General features: G+C 44.7%; 1 protein-coding gene and 1 long non-coding RNA gene across 3 annotated transcripts in view; one reads left to right on the top strand and one right to left on the bottom strand.

The window, feature by feature from the left end:
• Positions 1–11,465, bottom strand: part of LOC143940393 (catechol O-methyltransferase-like) — a 90,700-nt gene extending 79,235 nt beyond the window's left edge. Inside the window, exon 1 of one of the 2 annotated variants that reach the window (XM_077461689.1) lies at positions 11,311–11,465. The gene's annotated coding sequence lies outside the window, so the exon portion shown is untranslated. Of the gene's footprint in view, positions 1–7,592; positions 7,741–11,310 lie in introns of those variants that run through there. The other variant, XM_077461688.1, reaches the window with a different exon arrangement.
• Positions 9,034–26,200, top strand: part of LOC143940395 (uncharacterized) — a 37,742-nt gene continuing 20,575 nt past the window's right edge. The window contains exon 1 of the long non-coding RNA XR_013263864.1: positions 9,034–9,332. This is a non-coding gene — a long non-coding RNA (uncharacterized LOC143940395). The remainder of the gene's footprint in view (positions 9,333–26,200) is intronic.

The following is a 26,200-nucleotide window of genomic DNA, read 5'->3' as shown; positions in this document are numbered from 1 at the left end:
ATTCCAGATGAGGTCTTACTAATGATTTGAACAGGGGCAAAATGATATCTCTCTCTCTGGAGTACATACCTCTCTTAATACAGGAAAGGACTTTGCTCGCTTTGGAAACCGCAGCTTGGCATTGCATGCTATTATTGAGCTTATGATCTACCAAAACCCCCAGATCCTTCTCCACTATGGATTCCCCCAGTTGTACTCCCCCTAGCGTGTATGATGCATGCATATTCTTAGCCCCCAAGTGCATAACCTTACATTTCTCAACATTAAACCTCATCTGCCACATAGTCGCCCAATTAGACAGAGCATTGAGGTCTGCTTGTAAATTGGTGACATCCTGTAAGGACGTTATTGCACCACATAGCTTGGTGTCATCTGCAAAGACGGAAATGTTACTCTTGATCCCAGACCCAATATCATTTATAAAGATATTAAAAAGTAAGGGTCCCAGCACTGAACCTTGGGGTACACCACTCATAACCTTAGACCATTCAGAGTAAGAATCATTAACCACTACTCTCTGAATTCTGTCTTTTAGCCAGTTTTCTATCCATCTACAAACTGATGTTTCCAAACCTGTAGACTTTACCTTACACATGAGCCGTGTGTGCGGAACAGTATCGAATGCTTTTGCAAAATCCAAATATATCACGTCCACCGCCACCCCTCTGTCCAAGGTTTTACTTACCACCTCATAAAAAGAAATCAGGTTTGTCTGACAACTTCTGTCTTTCATGAATCCATGCTGTCTGTTGCTCAAAATATTTTTTTCCTGCAAGAACTCATCTATGTGGTCTTTTATTAATCCCTCCAGTATCTTCCCAACTATAGAAGTTAAACTAACGGGTCTATAATTACTTGGTAAAGACTTTGTTCCCTTTTTAAATATAGGCACCACATTGGCCCTGCGCCAATCCAGTGGTACTATTCCTGTCATTAATGAGTCCCTAAAAATTAGATACAATGGCTTTGAAATTACAGAGCTCAATTCTTTTAGGATCCGTGGGTGGATGCCATCAGGTCCAGGTGCTTTCTCCACCTTTATTCTGTCCAAATATTTCTGGACCATATCACTTATGAGCCATTGTGGATTAGGGGCTGCGTCAGTACCACCCCCATTGTGGACATGAGCTCCCCCATGCTCCTTTGTATACACAGAGCGGAAGAAAGTATTTAATAAGTTAGCCTTCTCTTTGTCCCCAGTCACCCACTCCAGATTATTTTGCAAAGGGCCTACATGCTCAGACTTAACCTTTTTACTATTAATATATTTGAAGAATTTTTTGGGGTTTGTCCTACTGTCTTTTGCAATTTGTCTTTCATTTTGAATTTTTGCATCCTTGATTTCCTTTTTACATATTCTGTTAAATTCATTGTAACATTTAAATGACACTAGTGTTCCTTCATTTTTATATTTTTTTGAAAGCTCTTTTTTTATAGTTTATAGCTTTTTTAACTTTGGCCGTGAGCCACATCGGCTTTATTTTTAACCTTTTAAACTTATTGCCCATGGGAATATACTTTGCCGTGAGATCACAAACAAGCTTTTTGAAGAATTCCCATTTCTGTTCTGTGCCCATTGGTGCCAATATTCTCTCCCAGTCTAAGTCCTGGAGAGCAGCCCTCATCCTTGGAAAATTTGCTCTCTTGAAATTAAGTGTTTTTATCTTTCCCGTATGTGATTTTTGCTTACAGCTAACATCAAATGAAATCATGTTATGGTCACTGCTACCCAGATGTTCCTTTATCTGAACATTAGTAATACGTTCTGCATGGTTTGAGATTACCAGGTCCAACAGAGCATCATTCCTAGTTGGGGCCTCAATAAACTGTACCATAAAATTGTCCTGTAATAGGTTTACAAATTTTTGCCCTTTAACTGTCCCAGCAGTGCCATTACCCCAGTCTATTTCTGGGTAGTTAAAATCCCCCATTATTATCACTGTCCCAGCCCTTGCAGCCCTTTCTATCTGTGCAAGGAGCAGAGTCTCCACCTCCTCATTAACATTGGGTGGTCTATAACAAACTCCAATGATTAACTTTGAACTACGCGCATCTGTATGCAGTTCTACCCATAATGCCTCAGACTCATCACACTCTCCGCCCACCAGGTCCTCTTTCTCACTTGCTTTGAGATTATTTCTCACATACAGACAGACCCCTCCACCTTTCCTTTTTACTCTGTCTTTCCGAAAGAGTGCATAGCCAGGAATATTAATAGCCCAGTCATGTGAGGAATGAAGCCAAGTTTCAGCAATACCGATTACATCATAGCTCTCCTGATGCACCAGAGCTTCCAACTCGCCTATTTTGCTTGGCAGACTTCTGGCATTGGCAAACAAACATTTTAATGTATTAATATATTTTGACCGGTCACACACTATCCTCTTGGGTGTTCCAAGATTACAACTAGGACTTGCTACTATATTTACCTTGGGTTTATGTGCTTCGGTTACCCCACCACTAATGCCCCTAATATTACCCTCTGGAATATGCTCCACGCTGACTATCTCTGTCTCTGAACCCACCCCCCCATCACCTAGTTTAAAAAACCCTCTAACTTTTTGGCCATCCTCAATCCCAGCTGATCTGCACCCTCCTCATTTAGGTGCAGTCCATCCCTTCTATAGTACCGGTTGTCGACTGAGAAGTCGTCCCAGTCCTCCAGGAACCCAAACCCCTCCTTACTACACCAGCTTTTGAGCCACTTGTTTACTTCCCTAATCTCCCTCTTCCTTTCTGGTGTGGCTCGATGTACTGGTAGTATTCCTGAGAATACTACCTTGGAGGTCCTTTTCCTCAACTTAGCTCCCAAGTCCCTAAAATCATTCTTTAGGACACTCCATCTGCCTCTGACTTTGTCATTGGTGCCAACGTGCACCATGACAGCTGGGTCTTCCCCAGCCCCTCTCAGTAATCTGTCCACCAGATCCGTGATGTGCCGAACCCGAGTGCCCGGCAGACAACATACAGTTCGGCACTTCAGGTTGTTGTTACAGATTGGCCTCTCTGTCCTCCTAAGAATTGAGTCCCCTACCACCAGAATCTGTCTTTCCTTTCCCTTCTCTCCCCCCCCCACTCTCACTGGAGGAGTTCTTCTCCTGGCAGCTAGGAGAATCCCTCAGCTCCAGCAGTGCTGGTCCCTGACTGGGATCACCAATGTCACTCAATGGAGCGTACTTATTGGGATGCTCCAGCCCTGGATCGGCCTCCCTGGCACTTGCCCCTCTACCCTTCCTGACTGTCACCCATCTACTCTCTGCTACTGCCTGCACCTTCTCGTCTCCACCCACCTCTGTGCTGGCCCCTGCCGGCACCTGCCGTGTACTATCCTGGTTCTCATTTAGGGTGGAGGGGCCTCTCAGTGCTGACAGTTGCTTCCCCAGATTCAGAACCTGGGCTTCCAGGGAAACAATGTGCTTACATTTTGCACAGCAGTATTCACCCTCGATCAGATGATCAAGGAACGCATACATGCCGCAAGATGTACACCGAGTCGCCTCTCCACACCCGCCAGTCATCGTACCTATTAATTTAATGAGGATTAGAGATTATACCCAGTCCAAATTACATAACAACTAGCTTCCTGACACTAATACTCAACAAGACAGTACACAGGTACTCACAGACCACTGTGCACCCACAATACACAATTACTAATGATACACACACACTACTCAGACAACACTCAGGTACTCACACTACACAGGTACTATGACCCCTGTTATAACCTCCTGTTTTCAACTCTGGGTTTTAACTCACCACTTTGACCAGTTCCACTTCGACAGAGTTCTCACAAACTCAAGATGAGCAGGCTCAAATGAGTTCAACCCAAGCTTATATAGACCTCAAGCACCTGTGCCCAATTAAACCCTCCCCTTAATTAGTAGGCTGAAGGAAGGAAAGGAAGAAAAAAAAACAAGTGGGTGGGGAGCAAAACTGCATGGAGGCCCTGAGTATGCTGTGTGGAAAATGCTTGAAGTACACTGGGTCTCTCCCGAACAGGAGGCGACCCCCAATCACCTCAGAATCCTTCCTATAGTTTCCCTGTCTCGGGCTAGCCAGCCCTGAGACAAATAAAGTTGGGTGGATCCGCACCCCAGGCCATAGCCTTCCTGGGGGCTGGTCACGAGGACCAGGGCCATGAAGTCAGTACATTATTCTGGACCGGAAACCCCGAACCACGTGACGTCCGCATCTTAAATACCCTCTCCCAGAAAGCACAGCGAGAGCGCCACTCCCACTGGCCGGGGCTCCGAGAGAGATTAACTTAAGCACCTAACCAGACCATAATTCCATGTCTGCCAGAAGAGACAGTGCCCCCTGTGGCCAGGCCAAACACCTCACAGTCCAGTCAGACTGATGCCGAAGTCCAATTTAGACAATTCTACCTAAACCAAACTGCAGTTTAGGCAAACTTTAACTTTGAAAAAACCCATAGCACATGCTCTTCAGGAGCTGCCGCTACACACGCTTGACACCATCTGAACCAAATAAGTTTATCTTGGTCTCATCAGACCACAGGACACGGTTCCAGTAAACCATATCCTTAGTCTGCTTGTCTTCAGCAAACTGCTGGCTTTCTTGTGCATCATCTTTAGAAGAGGCTTCCTTCTGGGACAACAGCCATGCAGTCCAATTTGATGCAGTGTGCGGTGTATGGTCTGAGCACTGACAGGCTGACCCTCACCCCTTCAATATCTGCAGCAATGCTGGCAGCACTCATAAGTCATTTCCCAAAGACAACCTCTAAATCTGGTACTGAGCATGTGCACTCAACCTCTGGTCGACCATGGCAAGGCCTGTTCTGAGTGGAGTCTGTCCTGTTAAACCGCAGTATGGTCTTGGCCACCATGCTGCAGCTCAGTTTCAGGGTCTTGGCAATCTTCTTATAGCCTAGGCCATCTTTATGTAGAGCAACAATTATTTTTTTCAGATCCCCAGAGAGTTCTTTGCCATGAGGTGCCATGTTGAACTTCCAGTGACCAGTATGAGAGCAAGAACACCAAATTTAACACACCTGCTCCCCATTTACACCTGAGACCTTGTAACACTAAAGGAGTCACATGACACCGGGAAGAGAAAAGAGCAAATTGCGCCCAATTTGTACATTTTAACTTAAGCTGGCCATACACCTATAGATTATCTGCAGATTTTTCTATGGTTAGATGGAAAAGTGGGAAATTCCTCCATCCACACAGTTTAGCGGACAAGGAGAAATCTGTTGCACTTTTTCCATTTAACCATAGAAAATCTGCAGATAATCTATAGGTGTATGGCCAGCTTTAGGGGTGTACTCACTTTTGTTGCCAGCGCTTTGGACATTAATGGCTGTGTGTTGAGTTATTTTGAAGGGACAGCAAATTTACCCTATTGTACAATGTACCCTGACTACTTTACATTGTAGCAAAGTGTAATTTCTTCAGTGTTGTCACATGAAAAGATAGAATAAAATATATACAAAAATGTGAGGGCTGTACTTTTGTGACATACTGTATATATGATATATATGTGTGCACGTACATGTGTTTGATCTTAGGGGTGCACACTCCAATGTGACAGATTGCACACCTACACCAGTACGGTTGGAAATGATTTTCTATCTTGTCATATGCAATCTGTACCTGTATTATAAAGCAATAATGCGACCCGACAACGTGGTTATAGCAGTGGCAAGCCTCCATCCCTAACAATATTAAACAACAGGAAAGAGAAAAGGAATACTGTGTGTGAGGCATGTCACTGAATGGATACCTTATTCGTATCATTCATAGAATTATTTAATTTAAAATCACTAGGGATGGGCTCTGCCGTGTTCGCACACTCCACGTGCAGAGCCCACCAGTAAGTCGGCACAGCGATGCGCTAATCACTGGCAGTGAGACATTTCCCGATCTCTGCAGCCGCACAGGAAAATGTCTCACTGCCTGTGATTAGGGTAGCACTGTGCCAACTTCATGGCGGGCTCTGCACATGGAGTGTGCAAACACGCCCGAGCCCATTCTTACAAATCGTGTTATAAAAAAAAGTGTCAATTTGTGATACAGGACACAATGTACTATGATACATGTGTATGAATATATAGTTATTATACAAAATATAACAATTAGCGGTACAGTTACATAAAAACACTCATCCATTCATAAAAGTTCAGTGAACAAACAATTGCTCATGGTGAGCCAAACTTGTCTGGGCATCAGTTTGATGTATACTCTACACATGTTTCATGGCTTATACCAATCATCAGGAGTAAAATGCTCTGAAATAAAATCAGTCATATCTATAGATATAGAATACCCTTTAAACTGAGAGCAATCTCTCAAAATAAAGGTCTATAACTTACAATGCAGCCCAGTGGTGATGCCCAGCCTATGTCCAAGGGAAAACAGGGGACAGGGATGAGCTCCCCGGGGGCTGAGATGAGGAATCCCATCCAGACCAGAGACAGCAGCCAGGTGAAGACCAGGCGACCATGTCATGACCATGTGAATCTGGTGTATGCTTAACAGATCACACTGCTCTGCAAGGATATGAAGATGGAAGATGGAACCATCTGAAACGAATGTATTGATTAATGTAGCGTTTCTCAACTCCAGTCCTCAAGGCGCCCCAACAGGTCATGTTTTCAAGATTTCCATCAGATGAAACAGCTGTGGTAAGAACTAAGGCAGTGACACTGATCAAATCACCTTTGCAAAACAATGGAAAGCCAGAAAACATGACCTGTTGGGGCGCCTTGAAGACTGGAGTTGAAAATGAATCAATTAATGGGATGAACCCATGCCTGTGAGTGAGTGAAGGTGATGAATGGTGTGTAATTACTGCAGTGATATGGAGTATGTTAACTACAGCCAGGGAAAATGTGTATATATATATATATATATATATGCCCACAATAGATAAATCCAAAACCAAACCCACCATGTGGTGGTGACCTGTAAAATTGAAATGAACCCAAAAAGTGTTGTAGTTGTGAAACTCAATTATTATATGGTAAATCAGTCATAGAGTGACAAACGCTACAATAAAATCTCAAATCATTGCTATTAATGGCAGCTGAAGTCCTCTGCGGTGGCATACATTGTCCATATTCTCTGTACTCTACAATAGCTAGGATTTCCATTGCAATTACACCTGAAAGTTTCTTTCCATACATATTCTAAACTTGGGTATACCACGGTAGTATTGCATGCAACATTTTTTTTTTGTTGTAAGAATATTTGTTAATTTTTATAATCATTAGTGGGGGTCAAATTGACCCCCAGTGAGGAGAAAAGGTTGAAGGAGCAGGATGGAAAATGTTTCTTGAATGTACGATCTTGTGTGCGATTTTCATTTGGTAAACTCCATTCATGCCAAAATCAAATGTTAAAAGCAAACAAAACCTTTTGAACGACAATGGAATGTTCTGTGAATTTCCGTCTGAAATTCTACTAGTATATACCCAGCCTTAGCTATAGAAATACATGATAACAGGGTAAAGGAAGTCAGAAACACACAGGTTCCAGGTGCTGTCCATGAGGAGTACACCCGGGATACAATAGCACTGAGCTGTGTACTCGCAGCCTGCATGGAACACATCTATGTTCTCTCACCTTGTGTGTTCTGTGTATGCTCTCCTCTGTAGTCAGGAAGGACTGGTTCCTCTATTACACAAGCATGCTATTTATCTTTTCCACAGAGAGGCCTACACTGGGAATGACTAAGCGGTAGTGTGTGTGTAGTACTGAGTACAGTTATCCCAGACAATGAGGAGGTGGGGGGGGGAGCTTGTTGGGAGCTGTGTGCTCCATTCCATTCACAAAAATTCCTCCTAATACTAACACATAAACCAGTATATTCCAGTCAGACTTATAAGGCTGTGTATACACTAGTAGAATTTCATTTTAATTGTGAAACTGTTTGTTTTTCTAATCTTTAGTAGAATCAAATCGTCTTTTTCACCACAGGGATGAACAAATTCCAAGGAGCAAGATATAAATATTTTTTCTGCACTGTAAATGTTTCTAAGGCCCTTTCCACACAGGGTGGTCTCTGTTGGAGTCCATCTGTTCAGCAGGGAATCTGTCCGCTGGTGCCCACTGAGCAGACGGGTGGCTGATCCGTGTCCATTCTGTTTACACTCCTCTATGGGTGGTTGGATGTAAACAGACCGTCTGCCCATTTACACCCGACTGCCATACGGTCCACCAGACAGATATGGAATAAATCCCCATCTGTTTTTAGCAGAGTTAAATTGGATTGGACGTCCGCGGGTGTCAACAGACACATGTCAGTTGACACCCGCCACTCCATAGAAAAGACTGGAGAGCCGTTTGGGTCCACCAGAAAAACTGACAGATGGACCTAATCAGTCCGCTAGTGTGAAAGGTTCCTAAGGTCTCTTTCCCACGGCCGATCTGTTCAGGTCCGCCTGTCAGTTTTTCAGGTGGACCTGAATGGATGCTCCATAGAGGTCTATGGAGCGTCGGATGTCAGCGGTGACATGTCCGCTGACATTCAAGCTGCTCCGATCCGAAAAAGTGTGACGGAGGAAAAACCTACTTTTCCATCCGTCATCGGATGACGACGGACTATAGATTCCGCCATCACCCGATCTCCCATAGGGGAGAGCGGCGCTCTGACAGATTGGTCCGTCAATCCCCGCTGAGCAGGAAGATGACAGGTCCGTCAAGCGGATATCCACGGGGGGCTGACCCATGCGCTGTCATAGATAGGGATGACACCATTGCGGTCAGATATCACTTCCTACATGATGGTGTCACCCCTCTGGTGGGTGTCATCCGGGTGCAATCTGCATCCCCTGCACCCACATAGCAACGCCACTGAGTGGGGGGCTGGAAGACAATAGGATTTGACATGTCAGATTTCTTCTAATTTTGCAGGGTTTATAAATAAAGGAAAAGTCAACCGGTATAAAAAACCAAACATAAGTACACATGTCGGCGGGCGGGGGTCGGGGGCTCACCGTGGCTGAAGCTCCAAGTGGGCCCCGGAAAGCCCCTAGTCTCGAATGGGCACCGTTCTATTTATAGCCCCGAGTGCCGCCGAGCAGGGACCGATCTTATCCCAAGCGCCGAGTCACATAGTAGGTCCTGCTTTCTGGAGCCTGCAGTGCTGATGGACGTCCCACTGGTCCAATGGTGGGACCGCGGGACATGTGACCTCCACCATAGGCGCTGCAGGCTCCAGAAGGTGGGAATTACAATGCAGCCACAGCGTGAGGTCCCTGCTCGGCTCTCCTCCTCACCTCCAGTTGCCTGCTGTGAAGATGGGTGTGCACCGCACACAACGGCTGAGCTGCTGCTGCAGGACACATGGAGTCTCCTGGTCAGGTAGGTCAGCGTTTATGTCACCGTCACCAGTGTATGTAGGTCAGTGTACGTGAGGTAGGTAGGTCAGTGTATGCATGTCAGGTAGGTAGGTCAGTGTATGTATGTTAGGTAGTTCAGTGTATTTATGTCAGGTAGGTCAGTCAGTGTGTGTCAGTTAGGTAGGTCAGTGTGGTAGGCATGTGGTCAGCATTTAGTGGTCAGCATTGATGGGCACTAGTAAGCCAGGCAGCAACCAGCAAGTGAGCCTACCCCCCGCCACACAACCCCACTGCCCAGCCAAAAAACACTGCACTGCTGCCAATTTCCATCTACTGCCTTCGCGCACCCCCCCCCCCCCCCCCCCTTGTTGGACCTCCTGCAATGCTGTTGGCTTCCCTCTTTTCCTCTCCCCCTGCTGCTGTGGGAGATGTTTCAGGATGGAGACTGGGGGGAAGGGACTAGTAAATATGTCATTTATAGGTCCCCTCTTTTTCTAAATGACCACACTTGCTCACTGTGTCTATTGATAACTGAAGCATAGTAAACTGTTTACTATGCCTCAGCTTGTGAATGGAAAGGAAGGCACTCAGCACAGAGCACTTCATATTTATTCACTACCCTATGCAGCTGAGGCTACAGAGAAATGCATGTGTGTTTGAGCTTTGGGGTGCACACCCTAATGCAGTTGGATGCACACACCTATGGGCTCTATATCAGGTAGAAATAGTTGTGGAGATGGTGCAAGGATAATGATCTGCAGTTAACTGCTTAAGGACTGCCCCCGCGTACACATACTGCGGCAGAGCTGCCCTTAAGCACAAAATCACGTACCTGTACGCAATTTTTATCTTTGGCTCTGGGGCGTGTGCGTGCTGCCAAAGGCCCGCTCCCACTGTGAGCAGGGCTGGTGCAAGGATTTTTGACACCCTAGGCGAAACCTAATTTTGCCACCCCCCCTCTGGCTCCGCCCCTGACTCCACCGACTTTGCCAGGTTAAATGGTTTAATTCAACCCTCTAACTGCTACATCTGCAAGACAGCTCGTTCATTTGAAATACAACAGACTTACTAGCAGGATCACCAGGTGAATATAAAAGAGAAAACCTAAAAACAAAACTAATGCAGCCACCCATCTAAGAATTGGTAAGCTGCAGTATAATACATATTTTGCTTTACTTTAATACCACTTTAACTGGATAAAGTTAATCAAGTAATTCTGTTATACATCAATGTATAGGCAGATGATGAGAAGGAAGGAGTTAAAACAGGAGATAAACAGACTGGAGTAAAGCTACTTCCAGTGCTGGCAAGGAGAGAGAGCGAGGGGGGTCAGGGGAGAGAAAGAGGGGGGGTCAGAGAGAGAGAGAGAGAGAGAGAGAGAGAGGGGGGGGGTCAGAGAGAGAGAGAGAGAGAGAGAGAGAGGGGGGGGTCAGAGAGAGAGAGAGAGAGAGAGGGGGGGGGTCAGAGAGAGAGAGAGAGAGAGAGAGAGAGAGAGAGAGAGAGAGAGAGAGAGAGAGAGAGAGAGAGAGAGAGAGAGAGAGAGTCAGAGAAAGAGATGGGAGGTCAGAGAGAGGGAGAGGGGTCAGAGAGAGAGGGAGAGGGGGGGTCAGAGAGAGAGCGAGAGGGGGGGTCAGAGAGTGATGGGGGGTCAGAGAGAGAGAGAGGGGGGGTCAGAGAGAGAGAGAGAGAGAGAGAGAGAGAGATGGAGGTCAGAGAGAGAGAGGGGGGGTCAGAGAGAGAGGGGGGTGAGGGGGGGGGTCAGAGAGAGAGAGGGGGGGTCAGAGAGTGATGGGGGTCAGAGAGAGAGAGAGGGGGGGGGTCAGAGAGGGAGAGGGGGGGGTCAGGGAGAGAAGGAGGGAGAGGGGGGTTGGAGAGGGAGAGGGGGGTCAGGGAGGGAGGGGGTCAGAGGGAGAGGGGGGGTCAGAGAGAGAGAGAGAGAGAGAGAGAGTCAGAGAGAGAAGGGAGCAGGCTCTGGTCAGTGAAAGTGCTCGCTCACTCACTTGGAATGGTCTCCGGGGGCTCACTGGTTCATGCAGAAGTTTCTCAGTGTGGCTGTTGGCTCGGCTGCTTGTTTTTAATCTTCCCGCCCACCTCCCCTTCACAGACGGAGCTTACATGAGGGACGAGGCTTGAGAGAAGTGTGAAGCTGCTTGTAGTGATGTCCAGTTCATGAACGAATCGTTCTTTTGAACCGGTTCTTTTTAGTGAACTGGATGAATCGATTCTTTTCAGTGAACTGATTCGTTTGAAACAGTTCACTCTGCACTCAGTACATAGCAGAGCAGCAGAGCTGGCAGTGGTAATATGATCCTAGAGTGAGAGAGCTCGGCCCCTCCCTGCAACCAATTAGCTGACTCTAAGCACAGTGACACTCAGGAACTGGATACAAACTTAAAACAAGAGCCAGGAGTTCACAGTACACCGAGTTAAAGAATCGAACAGTACACAGAGTTAAAGAATCGTACTTGTTACCGAGTTAAAGAATCGTACAAGTTACCGAGTTACCGAGTGAAAGAATCATATCAGTTTTTAGAACACAGTACACTAAAAGAACCACGAGTCACCACCAGTAGAGAACACTACACTAAATCAATGATCAGCTAGCAGTAGCACACTTACAGACTGCTTTATAGACAGAGAGGACAGAGTCAGGATAAGAAGATATCCTCATTCAGATTAATTATTTAACCCTTTAATATTTAGTTGGTTTATGCTAAAGAAGATATTCATGTTAAGAAGGACAGGAATGCCTTCTGGGACATGTGTCTAATTTAGTAGCTATATAACTGAATGAGAGAGCTGTCTAATTTTTATAACACAAAAATACATTTTATCCTGCTTTATGGTAATATTTTTCTGCGTTCTGGTCCTGAGATTTCTATGCCCCCTGGATCCTTAGATTATTATTTATTTTTTTTAATTCCTCCAACCATGACCATTTTTTAAATAGTGGTATAAAAAATAACACAGACAAAATAGGAAAAAAAATCAACAGTTTTTAATAGAACAATATAAAACTATTTGAAAGTACTGGAATAATTACGATAAAAAAAAAACATTTATTCACATGCAGATATCAGGGGTGGTGGGGATGGTTTTAGTTTTTATTTTATAAATTTTTTCACTTAACAAGCCCCTATGTGATAGTTTGTTGAAGTGACAGGTTCTCTTTATTGCATATGGGGTCTGGTATATGATTATATGAGTATAGGATTGTGCTCAGTGACCTGGGTAGCAGGTGTTCTGTCAGATCAAGCGATCTATAGGAGCAGCCAATATTGTGACTTTCGGTGATGCACAAACAGTCGTGTAAATGAAAAGCGTGTTTTTGTGTGTATTTTCTGCATTCTGATGGGCCAACTTCACAGGTAAGATTGCTAGCTATCAGATTTGTCCGTAGTCTTTACAGTGCATAATGAGGCTCCTTTTACACTTGTGTGACTTATCATGCAACTTGGGACTACAAAGTCGCATGACAAGTCGTACCCCAAGATTTCCAATGAGTACCGTTCATATCTGTGGGTCTTCCAGTCACAGCGACTTCAAAGTAGTTACTGCACTACTTTGGTACGATTTTGATGCGACTTGAGGCAGAGACCTCAAGATTACATAAGTATTCCTTCAAGTCACATCAAAATCGCATCAAAGTCACGGTAAAAATCGTGGCAAAAATTGCATGACTTTCAAGTCGCACAAGTGTGAAAGGAGCCTAACGATTGGATTTTACTACCGTGGACACTTCGCCTGCACGCGGAAGTAAAATACAATCATTTTTCCTGTGCATGCGCTGTAGAGAGAACGGAAAAATATGTCTAGCAATGTTAACTGTGTAGTTAGCCCATCATATGCACAAAAATCCGCTTTTCATTTTCACAGCTTTATGTGTCACCAAAATTGATGACGCGGCTGATCTGACAGAATAATAGGATTGTGCTACTAGCAAGGAACTAAATGCAAATAAACCTCCCAGGACCTGCCAGCCTTCTGAGAAGAATCATTCTTTTGATTCTAATCATTTAAGAAGGCTGAGTCAGAGCTTCGGTTCACTTGCTTGTCAGTAGACTCAGCAAGTGAACCGAAGAACCGAAGAATCGGTTCATTGAATCGGTTCATTTCACTGAGTAGTTCGAAATGAACCGATTCAGTTAAAAGATCCGGACTTCCCATCACTAGCTGCTTGGGGCAGACATGCTGGAGGTGGATTGGACAGAGCACACAGGAGGGGCGGGACTCGGGAGAAGTGTGTAGCTGATCTGATATGACATCATGATGTCAGAGCAGAGAGGGGGGAATGATTGCGGACACACGACAGGGCAGTGGACCCAATGTTTGCCAGGAACCCGGGGTTTGTTCAGAGAGAGGCAGAACCGGGCAGTCTGTCTATGTAAACAAGTGAGATTGCCATTCTGCTAGAAGATGGATGTCTTCTTAGCCCTTGTACACACGGTTGGACATTCCGATGGAAAATGTCCGATTGGACCGTGTTGTCGGATAATCCGACCGTGTGTGGGCTCCATCAGACTGTTTATGTTGGAATATCCGACCGACAACGTTTTAGAGCTGGGCTACAAAACTTTCTGACTACATGATCCGATCGGACTTTGTCCTATCGTTTGTAGAGAATTCCGATCGGACAAAGTGCCACACATGCTCAGATCAAATTCCTAGACCAAAGCTATTGGCTACTAGCCTGAACGTAGTCCCGTCGTAACGAAATAACGTCATCATGTTACGAACGATCGGATTTTCCGACAACTTTGTCCAACCGTGTGTATGCAACACAAGTTTCGGACAAAATCCGACGGATTTTGTTGTCGGAATGTCCGATCGTGTGTACAAGGGCTTAGAGCTGGGCTATAAAATTTTCCGACAACATGGTCCGATCGGACTTTGTCCGATCGTTTGTAGAGAATTCCGATTGGACAAAGTGCCATGCATGCTCAGATCAAATTACAACACCAAAGCTATTGGCTACTAGTCTGAACGTAGTCCCGTTGTAACTAAATAACGTCATCACATTCCGAACGATCGGATTTTCCGACAACTTTGTCCGACCGTGTGTATGCAACACCAGTTTCGGACAAAATCAGACGGATTTGGTTGTCGGAATGTCCAACCGTGTGTACAAGGGCTAACAGTTAAACCATCCCCAACACAGTAAGAAAGCAATCCCAGGGAACACATTTAACCCTTTCATCACCCCCCGATGTTAACCCCTTCCCAGCCAGCATCATTAGTTAAAGTGCATTTTTTTTTTTTTTAGCACTGATCACTGTATTAGTGTCACTGGTTCCTAAAAAGTGTCAAACGTGTCCCTTAGTGTCTGATTTGTCCCCCACAATAACGCAGTCCTGCTAAAAAATCGATGATCACTGCTATTACTTGTAAAAAAATCTATTATGGCGTTACTGATTAAAATTTTCCTGTTCGATTAATCGATTTTTTTTAAATTGATTAATCGACTAATTTCGATTAATTATAATGCACATACAGTTTTTACAATTTTTTTTTTATTAAACTTTAAGAAAAACTTAGATAGTTTAACTTTAACTGTAATATCCACATCTGCCCCCATACTGTAATGTCCACATCTGCCCCCATACTGTAATGTCCACATCTCCCCACATTTCCCCCATACCGTAATATTATTCATTCATCCGATTGTCCGCTCTCTCCTCTGTCTGGAATAGCAGAGTAGACGGCACAAGCAGGCGGGTGATGATGACATCATCGCGCCGCTACTAGGCCGCCGCCGGGTGGACCAAGATGGCTTCTGCTCCGGAGCTAGGCTGGAGCCGCAGCCTTTCCTATGGGCGAGACCGTGGAGCTCAATCCGTGGATCGTCCTCGATCAAAATAAATTTGATCGATCAAAGAAATTAACGGTTAATCAAGCAATTAATCGTTAATTTCCGCAGCCCTAAAATCTATATATGCTTATTGGGATTTTTTTCACCAAAAACATGTAGCAGAATACATATTGGCCTAAACTGATGAATACATTTGATTTTTTTATATTTTTTAATGGATATGTTTTATAGCAAAAAGTAAAAAAAAATGTTTTTTTTTAAATTGCCGCTCTTTTTTTTGTTTAGAGCGCAAAAAAATAAAAACCACGGAGGTACTCCTAACGAGTATGTGCTATGTGTTTAAATTTAGTTTTTGCTCAAAACTATAGTAAGTTTTGAGGCTAATTGTGCTAAATTGTACTTTGGCATCAGTTTGGATGGGCTGTATAGAAGTTCTGCCTGGTCATAGGTGGGGTTGTACACCTGTGGGAGGCTTTAGAACGCAGTCTGGTTGGACGCATTGGGTACCAATTTCCATCTCTGAAACAATCAGTAGGCGCGTTTGTCTCTCTGCGTAATCCGAGAGAGGGTACTTAAGGTGTTGAAGTCACATGTTTCTGGGTTCCGGTCCAGAAGTTGTTGCTGACTCTGTGGTCCTGGTACTCCTCAGCAGCCCCCAGGGGTCCTCTTGGCCTGGGGTGTGGATCCATCCATTCCCGAGCCTCAAAACTGGCTAGTTCGAGGCGCAGTAACTGGAAGGAGGATTCTAAGGTGTCATGCCAGAGCCGTTCCAACTTTGGAGAGGCCCAGCAACTCTGCATGAGACCAGGGGAGGACTCTTCAGTAGGAGAGCCATGCACAAGGCTGGCTGCTCGGTAAGAGCCTGGAAGTAGAGCTGCCACAGACATTGACTGAATCCACAATTCTTACAGTATCGCTGGACTGGCTGAAAGATTCTGGTGCAGTAAGAAAAGTTCCTCCCCCTGCCCTTCCTGTTACAACTAAGTTCTTAAAGCGGGAGTCCACCGGGACTCCGCGTTTTTTTTTTTTTTTTTTTTAAAAGCCAGCAGCTACAAATACTGCAGCTGCTGACTTTTAAATAGTGACACTTACCTGTCCAGCGCGCCCGCGATGTCGGCACCCGAAGCCGATCGCTCGCTCGTGCCGCCGCCATCTTGGGTATGGGAATCAGGAAATGGAGCCTTTCGGCTTCATTTCCCGGTTCCCTACTGCGCATGCGCGAGCCGCGCGGCGCAATCCGGACGGTCCCCGCTGCCTCTGGGAGCTGTGTGTTTCCCAGCAGGCAGCGGGGCACTTGCTGAAGGGGGCGGGCGCTTGCGGAAAGGGGCGTAACGTACGCCCCTTTCCGCAGAGAGCTAGCCCGGAAGTGGGTGCAGTTACCTGGATTATCCAGGTAACTGCACCCCCCTCCCCCCTGAAAGGTGCCGATTGTGGCGCCGGAGGGGGGGGGATTCCGATGAGCGGAGGTCCATTTTAGGGTGGACCTCCGCTTTAAACAAAGCCTGTGTGAGAGACCTTGAAAGCTCGAATTACCTGTTGGCTGCTAAACCAAACTTAAGGATTTATCCAACAGTTAAAGAATCCAGTTGCGAGTGGCTATTCCCTGGATTGTGTACATAGAGAAAGACTTTTATTGAAGTCAGCAGTTCAGTTCCAAGCACTTGAGCTAAACTTTACCCCAATGCCCTCTATTCCTGACTTAGCCCTTGTACACACGGTCGGAGATTCCGTTGGAATGTTTCCTATCGGACCGTTTTGTCGGATATTCCGACTGTGTGTGGTCTGCATCGGACTGTTTCCGTCGGAATATCCGACAGGCCAATTTTTCCAACTTGCCGGTAAAATTTTCTGACAAAATGCTCCGATCGGACATACTCCGATCATGTGTAGCCTACTCAGACGGACAAGGTGCCACGCATGCTCAGATCAAATTCCTAGACCAAAGCTATTGGCTACTAGCCTGAATGTAGTCCCGTCCAACGAAATAACGCCATCACGTTATGTACAATTGGATTTTCCGACAACTTAGTCCGACCGTGTGTATGCAACATCACTTCCGGACCTCTTCCGGAATTAATCCTTCGGAATAACTCCGACGGATTTGGTTGTCGGAATCTCTGACCGTGTGTACAAGGGCTTAGAGACTTAGTTTGTTCAACCGTTTAATGCAAAATAAAAGTCCTGACAAGGAATTCAAGTGTCGGTCTCTACATTTACTGGGTTATCAACCCTGAGAACCCCTAGACAAGAACGAGTTACGAGCTGGAGGAGGTAATCGCTAAGCCCAGAAAAATCCTTTGGGGGGGTTAGTGCTACATGATAAAAACGAAGGAGATGATCATATATATATATACAAGTATTTATAGATGGGGAGGAGAAGGCTGAGATGGTGAGTAATATTTTGTTTCTGGGTACAATAAAGAAAAAACTTTTATGGTCACACATACAGTATATTGGGTTTAATCAGAAAGCTGCAGCCGCAATTGTACTTTCTGAGAAGACCTAAAAAAGCTGGGTTTGCGACAATGGAATGTTCTGAGAATTTCCGTCTGAAAGTCTACAAGTGTATACCGAGCCTTAGCTATAGAAATACATGATAAAGGAAGTCAGACACACACAGGTTCCATGTGTTGTCCATGAGGAGTACACCCGGGATACAGGAGCACTGAGCTGTGTACTCAGTGCCGGGACAAGGTCATCCAGTGCCCAGGGCAAGGATGCCAAACTGCGCCCCCCTTTCCCTTAGGGTTAGGGTGCCCCCTACCCCTGCAATAAACCATTGTGCCAGGGGCAGCTGTCCCTCCTGCCCACCCCTTGTCCCAGCCCTGTGTGTACTCACAGCCTGCATGGAACACATATACGTTCTCTCACCTTGTGTGTTCTGTGTATGCTCTCCTCTGTAGTCAGGAAGGACTGGTTCCCCTATTACATAAGCGTGCTATTTATCTTTTCCACAGAGAGGCCTACACTGGGAATGACTAAGCAGAAGTGTGTGTGTGTGTGTGTAGTACTGAGTACAGTTATCCCAGACAATGAGGAGGTGGGGAGCTGTGTGCTCCATTCCATTCACAATCATTTCATAGTTAGTAAGGTTGAATAAAGACACCAGTCCATCCAGTTCAACCTGAGTGAGTGTCTATCCCTATCCCTGTACATTGCACACTCACATTGGTCCCTACCCTGAAGGAGCTCACAATCTAAGGTCCCCATTCATATACTAGGGCCAATTGTGGACAGAAGCCAATTAACCTACCTGCATGTCTTTGGAGTGTGGGAGGAAACCGGAGTACCCGGAGGAAACCCACGCAGGCACAGGGAGAACATGCAAACTCCAGGCAGGTAGTGTCATGGTTGGGATTTGAACCAGCGACCCTTTTTACTGCTAGGTGAGAGTGCTAACCACTACACCACTGTGCCGCCCAAATTTCTTCTAATACTAACAAATAAGCCGATATATTCCAGTCAGACTTGTAAGGCTGTGTATCCACTAGTAGAATTTCATTCAATATTTTTAATTATGAGACTGTTGATTGTTTTTCTACTCATTAGTAGACTCAAATCGTCTTTTTGACCACAGGAAGGAGAAAATTCCAAGGAGCAAGATATAAACATTTTTTCTGCACTGTAAACGTTTCTAATGCCATGTACACACAAGCGGAATGTCCGACAGAAAAAGTCAGACGGAAGCTTTTCATTGCATATTCCAATCGTATGTGGGCCCCATCGAAAATTATGACAAACCTAGAAATAGAATGTTTTAACCACTTTCAGACCGGACCATTTTGCTGGCTTAAGACCAGAGCACTTTGTTCGATTCGGCACTGCGTCGCTTTAACTGACAATTGCGCGGTCATGCGACATGGCTCCCAAACAAAATTGATGTCCTTTTTTCCCACAAATAGAGCTTTCTTTTGGTGGTATTTGATCACCTCTGCGGTTTTTATTTTTTGCGCTATTAACAAAAAAAGAGCAACAATTTTGGAAAAAACACATTCATTTTTACTTTTTGCTATAATAAATATCCCCCAAAAATATATATAAAAAAAAGTTTTCCTCAATTTAGGCCAATACATATTCTTCTACATATTTTTGGTAAAAAAAGTCGCAATAAGCGATTATTGATTGGTTGGCGCAAAAGTTATAGCGTTTACAAAATAGGGGATAGTTTTATGGCATTTTTATGAATATTTTTTTTCTACTAGTAATGGCAGCGATCAGCGATTTTTATTGTGACTGCGACATTATGGGGGACACATCGGACATTTTTGACACATTTTTGGGACCATTGTGGACTCTGGGTGATGGCTCAGGCCTAAACCATGTGGGCCGAGATCTCTTATTCCATCACGAGCCAGCTGCTAGAATGTGCTAAGTATACTCTTGTATTGTGTTCTGATTGTATGCTATGTAATCTTGTAATTTCTAATAATACTTTATATAAACTTTCTTATTTCCTTGGGAAATAAATGAGAATGGATTACTCATAAACCGTGTGTTTGGTTTTCGTAGCTAACTTTGTATTATTGTGATATTAACAGTAGCATGCGCTCAGAATTTTAATAGACTAACTAATCTATAGGGATTAGACAAATGAATACACAGATATAATAGTTATTATTATCGGTTATATCAATTGTCATTTATACGCTGGCAGTGAAGGGGTTAACCAGGAGGTGGCAATGTTTGGGTTAAGTGTGTCCTAGGGTCGTGTTTCTAACTGTGGGGGCCATGGCTGTGTTTTACAGATCAATGATCTCTGCTCCAACCACAGGGAGCAGAGATCAGTGTCACTTGTTGCTAGGCAGAACGGGGAGATGCTGTTTACATCGGCATCTCCCCGTTCTTCTTCCCCATGAGACAATTGCGGGTATCCCTGCGGCGATCGAGTCCTTGGGGTGCGCACGCCGCCGGCGCCGCGCACGTGATGGCACGACGACAAATTCAAAGGGACGTACCTGTACGCCCATTTGCCTGCCTGTGCCATTCTGCCGACATACATTGTCGTGCGCCGGTCGGGAAGCGGTTAAATATTTCTGATGGAACCAATTCCTATCGGGAAAACCAGCCGTCTGTATGCTGTTCTGACGGACCAAAAACGCTCTGAAGCACATACGAGACAGAAGCTATTGGCTGCTGGCTATTGAACTTCCTTTTTCCAGTCCCGTCGTACATGCTGTACGTCACCGCGTTCTTAACGAACGGACTTTGGTGTGATTGTGTGTACGCACAACAGTTTCAGCGGAACTCCATCAGAAAAACCTTGGGAGTTTATTCCGACAGGAAAACCGGTCGTGTGTACGCGGCATAAGGCACTTTCCACACGGGACGGGCTCTGTTGGAGGCCATCTGTTCAGCAGGGAATCTGTCCTCTGGTCCCTACTGAGCAGGCGGGTGGTCTGCTTTGCAGTAACACAGAATCACAACCTGTCCTTCTTACAGAATGGCAATCTGCCTTGGTTACATAGGCAGGTCACAGTTCTGCCTTTGTCCTGAACAATTGGCGGACCCACTGATTGGCTCCCACTGTGTCCAGTCAAGTGGACGTGGGTGGCCGGCAGTGCGTGAGACCCTGAAGTGCAGGATCACGTACAGGTACATGATCTTGCCCAGGAGAGCTGCCTTGCAGCCGTATGTATACAGTATACAGTCGGCAAGTGGTTAATAAGATATTTCTCACACACAGCATGGGCATACTTTACAAACTAACAACCTGAAATACATTCTATACATATGTTCTTAAATGTACATGTACAGACAGGTAGAAGTCAATTTACACATTAAAAGGGAAGTCATCAAGATTAATATAGCTGGCAGAACTATATACTGTAACTATAATGAGAAAAATATTCACTGGCCAATTATCAATTTTCTCATTACATTTACAGTTTGCCTAGAATTAGCATAGGAATAGACTTCTAAGAGGACTTTCACACTAAGCCACCCCGGGCATCGGCAGTATTTTTAGCGCAGCTTTACCGTAGTTTTAGCGGCACAATTTGGCCGCTAGCAGGGTGGTTTTAACCCCCCGCTAGCGGCCAAAAATGGGTTAAATCTGCGGTATCGCAGCACTGCCCCAATGATTTCAATGGGGACCAGCGGGGGAGGAGCCGTGAGTTCACCGCTCCAAAGAAGCTACTGGCAGGACTTTTTCTGACACCCTGCAAGCGCACCACTCTAGTGTGAATGGAGCCGCTTTTTTCAGGCGCTATACAGGTGCTATTTTTAGCGCTGTAGCACCTGAAAAACGCTGGCAGTGTGAGAGGGGTCTAACTGACGCACCTGACCATAAGACGCACCTAGGTATTAGAGGTTGAAAACAAGAAAAAAAAATATTCTGACCCAAATGGTGTACTAAAATATTTTCTAGTGCCCATGAAATGCAAAGTGACCATGCCATAGAAAATGCAGAGTTACGCAGGGACATTTTCCCCCATATTTCTGGGGGGAAAAAGTGCGTCTTATAGTCCGAAAAATACGGTAAACACTACTGTGCAAAAGTTTTAGGCAGGTGTGAAAAAAAAACGGCTGTAAATTATTAATCCTTTGAGAAACAGAAGTGTCAATAGTTTATTTTTTTATCAGTTAACAAAATGGAAAGTAAATGAAGAGAAAAGAAATCCAAATCAAGTTAATGTTTGGTGTGACCACTCATCAGTCCAGAGCAGTGTTTCTCAACTTCAGTCCTCAAGGCGCCCCAACAGTTCATGTTTTCAGGATTTCACTCAGATCAAACAGCTGTGGTAATTACCAAGGAAGTGAAACTGATCAAATCACCTGTGCAAAATAATGGAAAGCCTGAAAACATGACCTGTTGGGGCGCCTTGAGGACTGGAGTTGAGAAACACTGGTCCATAGCACCTGCTGACATTTTTCTCTGCTCCAGTTCCTATGTTTTGGTGCATAGTTTAGTCACTTAGCTTGTTTCTGTCCACTCCCTCCTATATCCTTGTATACAGATGGCCATACACTATGCAATCTGACTGTATAATTAGTGATAAGGGTGATCACGGATTGATTGTATTTCATTTAACCCCTTGCCGCCGAGCGTACACAGATGTGCATACTCGGCGTTCGAGAGTTATACCGGGATGATGCCCGCAGCTGCAGGCATAATCCCGGTACCAGTTTTTAGAGCCGACAATAACAACCGAATCGGTTAAAGGCTCTTATACCGGAGGAGTGGGAGGGAATGCCCCCCCACTGGGAGCCCCGATCAACAATTTGCCGCTTCTGGCGGCTAGGGACAGATTGGAATGAAGCCGTATATGATTGTAAAACACGGAAGAGACGTCATGACGTCACTTCCCGCTTACTTGGCTGCCAATGGCGCGGGTTTTAAAAGAATATACGAAAACGGCGATCTGAATACTTTGAAGTGCAAAGGTGGTGGTGGAGGTGTTTTAGACCCCCGATCCCTCCATAAAGAGTACCTGTCACATGTTTACATTCCTTGTGACAGCAATAAAACTGATCAAATTTTATATATTTTTTTAAAAACAATTTATTAATTTTAAATGAAATCAGAAAAAAAAGTTTTTAAAGCGCCCCCGTCGCCGCGAGCTTGCGCAGCAAAGAAAACGCATACGGAAGTCGCGCCCAAATATGTAAACGGTGTTCAAATCACACATGTGAGGTATGGCCACGATCGTCAGAGTGAGGGCAATAATTCTAGCACTAGACCTCCTCTGTAAGGCCGCGTACACACGCGCGGACTGTTCGCCCAACCTTGTCCGCTGAACAGTGTTTGGGCGGACAGTCCGCTCGTGTGTGGGGCTTCAGCGGACAGTTTCAGCGGAACAAGGTCTTACGGAAATTCCGAAAAACTGTCCGCTGAAACAAGGTTTCAGCGGACTGTTCGCTCGTGTGTAGGCTTGTTCGGCCAACTAAGTCTCGCGCATGCTCAGAAAGGATTTCCACGTCGGAAGGTTGCATTGCAGTGTATAGGACGTCGTATTTTTCGTCCCGTCGTACGTGCCGTTCACGTCATCGCGCACGGTTTCAGCAAACTGTTCGTCCGTCGTGTGTGGCCATGTCCGTCCATGCTAAGTTTGAGCGGACTGTTCGCTCAAACTGTTGGACGGACAAAGTTGGGCCAACAGTCCGCGCGTGTGTACGCGGCCTAACTCTAACCTGGTAACCGTAAAAAAAAAATGTAAAGTGTTTCTTATGGAGATTTTTAAGTACCGTAGTTTGTCGTCATTCCACGAGTGCGTGCAATTATAAAGCGTGACATGTTTGGTATTTATTTACTCAGCGTAACATGATCTTTCACATTATACAAAAAAATTGGGATAACTTTACTGTTTAGTTTTTTTAAAATTCATGAAAGTGTCCCTTTTGCCAAAAAGTTGCGTTTAAAACACCGTTGCACAAATACCGTGTGACATAAAATATTGCAACAATTCCCATTTTATTCTCTAGATTCTCTGCTAAAAATATATATATAATGGTTAGGAGTTCTAAGTAATTTTCTAGCAAAAAATATGTATTTTAACTTATAAACACCAAATGTCAAAAATAGGCTTAGTCATGAAAGGATTAAAAAACGTGCACATGGCAGTGGGTGGGTGGATGATACAGGGTGTGTGCTAATGAGGTCAGCTGGTCAACTCATTCCTGTGTCATGACCTACAGTCTGTAAGGACATAGGACAGAAGCAATAGATACATTTGGAATCCTGGATGGAGGACAGTAAGGTACGTGTCTGTAGATTTTATGGAAAGCTTTGATATTTTGCAAAAAAAGTACATGAATACTATATTGGTACATAGGGGAGCTGGAATTTAGAAGAAAAAAAAAAAAGGTGAACCTAGCCTTTAAATACCTATTATTTTATGTTCACCTGGATGGGATCTGTTGTCCATCATAGACATCCACAATGACATATTGGATTTCAAATGGATAGAAATGGATATACAGTTTACATCGAAAATGCATGTCCAAGGTTTAATTGGAATCATAACCACTTCACATCCTGCTAGGGCTGAAACGATTAATCGATATTATCGATAATAATCGATAATGAAAACCGTGGCTTCGGCCTAGCTCCGGAGCTGGCGGCCATCTTGGTACACCCGGCGGCGGCGCGCTGCGCGCTGACGTCACCCCCAGTGCGGCGTTCACCGTATAATTGCTCTGGTGTTCTATTATTGTTGTTTACACTTTGCCAACACATTTGTTTTATGAAAGATGAAAGCAAGGCAGTTACATGGCGTACTGAAATGTATCATCGAATCTGGACATTCACTACATTAGTCACTTTCTTTATACAGTAATCCTTTCCAAAAAAATAAGTGAATATGTCTGTTAAAATTAAACTGGCAGGCTGCTTATGTCCTGTTCTGTGTAAAATTTGAGGTCACTAAACGCCTAACCACCAGAATGTTAAAATCATTATGGCATGTTAAACCCGAATTCAAACTATTACATACACAAATGATATACATATGTGAGGGCAGTTTTACCTGGCAAAGAATTTGTATTTCTCTACATCCTGTTCTGACAACTACATATTCTGCCTCACAGCACAACCAGGTTGATGACACCGCTTACATCACCGAGAAAAGTGCTTCCCTTTCAATCCAATGGGACTCTTCACACCACTGCGTTACGGGGGAGGGGGGGGGGGGGTTGCGCGTTTTGAAAAGTCCTGCGTGCTGCATCTTTTGTGCTGTTTTGAAAAATGCACCAAAAACCCAGCTTCCCATTGAAATGAATGGAAATTGTAGTAAAAACGCACCGCGTTTTGCATTTTTAAATCGCATTTTCATTTTTCACAGGTGCTGGCAACCCAAAAACACGCTAGGAAGTTCCACCATGAAGGGGTGAGAAAACCCGAGACACCGGAGGGGGGGGGGGAGCACTGAGAGGAGGTGGGGCAGTGACACCATGTGAGAGGGGAGGAATGTGTCATCTATACTGGGGGGGACACGTGTGTGTGTGTGTGTGTGTGCGCGTGCGCATATATATATTTCTCCCCTTTTTCAGTTTTTTTATCCGATTAATCGAAAAAATAATCGGCCGATTAATCGATTATGAAGATAATCGTTAGTTGCAGCCCTACATCCTGCCCATTGTCATGTGCCCATTGTCATATGACGTCCGCAGATGGGATCTTCCATCCTGGGCGGGCATTATATGATCTCATCTGCTTCCTGGCAGTATAGGGGGTGGGCGTGCGCAGCCGCATCACCGAGGAGCTGATGCGCATGCCCAGTGTCTGTAATTTCCACCAGGCACCCACGATCGCTTCTGACGGAGCAAGAACGTGGATCTGTGTGTGTAAACACACAGATCCACATCCTGTCAGGGGGGAGGAGACAGATCGTGTGTTCCTAGTATATAGGAACACCAATCGGTCTCCTTTCCTAGTCAGTCCCATCCCCCACAGTTAGAATCACTCCCTAGGTAACACATTTAACCCCTTGATTTCCCCCCTAGTGTTAACTCCTTCCCTGCCAGTGGCATTTATACAGTAATCAGTGCATTTTTATAGCACTGATCGCTGTATAAATGTCAATGGTCCCAAAATATTGTCAAAAATGTCCGACCTGTCCACCGTAAAAATTTTATAAATCAACTTATTTTGTAGGCACTATAACTTTTGCGCAAACCAATCAATATACTCTTTTTGCGATTTTTTTTTTTTTTTTTTTTTTTTTTTTTTACCAAAAATATATGTAGAAGAGTACATATGGCCTAAACTGAGGAAAAAATTTTGTTTTTGTTTTTTTTCTAAATTGGGATATTTATTATAGCAAAAAGTAAAAAATTGTGTTTTTTTTTTTCAAACTTGACAATTTTTTTTTTGTTTATAGCGCAAAAAATAAAAACTGTAGAGGTGATCAAATACCACCAAAAGAAAGCTCTATTTGTAGGGAAAAATTTAATTTGGGTACAATGTTGCATGACCGCGCAATTGTCATTCAAAATGTTACAGCGCTGAAAGCTGAAAATTGGCCTGGGCAGGAAAGGGGTGAAAATGCCCTGTATTGAAGTGGTTAACCACTTAAGGACCAGCCTCGTTTTGAGATTTTGGTGTTTACATGTTTAAAACAGTTTTTTTTTTTTTGCTAGAAAAT

The sequence above is a fragment of the Lithobates pipiens genome, unplaced genomic scaffold (assembly GCF_037356315.1).
Source record: "Lithobates pipiens isolate NorthernLeopardFrog02 unplaced genomic scaffold, aLitPip1_a1.2 Scaffold_3, whole genome shotgun sequence".
Lineage (NCBI taxonomy): Eukaryota > Metazoa > Chordata > Amphibia > Anura > Ranidae > Lithobates > Lithobates pipiens.
Note: the sequence above shows the minus strand (reverse complement) of the source record. Positions and strands in the feature narration are given on the sequence as shown.